Below are 502 nucleotides of genomic sequence, written 5' to 3' on the forward strand. Positions count from 1 at the left end.
CTGTCATTACGAGGTTAGAAGGGTAAGAAGTTAGGGGTTGTTTGTTTGCACAATTTGACAATGTAAATGGGTGGAAAGCATTGAAATGTGGGGCATGTACTCAGCTTTACCGAGTTTTCATTGTTTGGTTGTTATTTCAAATATAGTGTAAATCGCTGATGTGGCAGGGGTTGTGATGATTTGTCAAGGTAAAACAAGTTCCTCCAAAAACTAGCCGATTTGGCTAGAAAGCTTACACTTTTGTCAGAATAATTGATTAAAATGTGATTAATCACCTAACCCTTCTTATAGTTACCTCCTCTTCCAATCTCTCATCCATCTCTTTTTCTTTTTCATCCGCTCTTTATTTGCTACCGACAATCTCGAGCTCGACTTCCTTCAGGTTATGGTAGGGCAATCGGCGAGGTTTGTGAGATTTAAAAGGGGATTGAGTTGTTCGAATTTTATTTTGGGTTATTTGCACTTTGGTGCCCCAAGTTCGTATCTTTTTTTAAGTTAGATT

Source organism: Asparagus officinalis, chromosome 4 (genome assembly GCF_001876935.1).
Source record: "Asparagus officinalis chromosome 4, Aspof.V1, whole genome shotgun sequence".
NCBI classification, from domain to species: Eukaryota; Viridiplantae; Streptophyta; class Magnoliopsida; order Asparagales; family Asparagaceae; genus Asparagus; species Asparagus officinalis.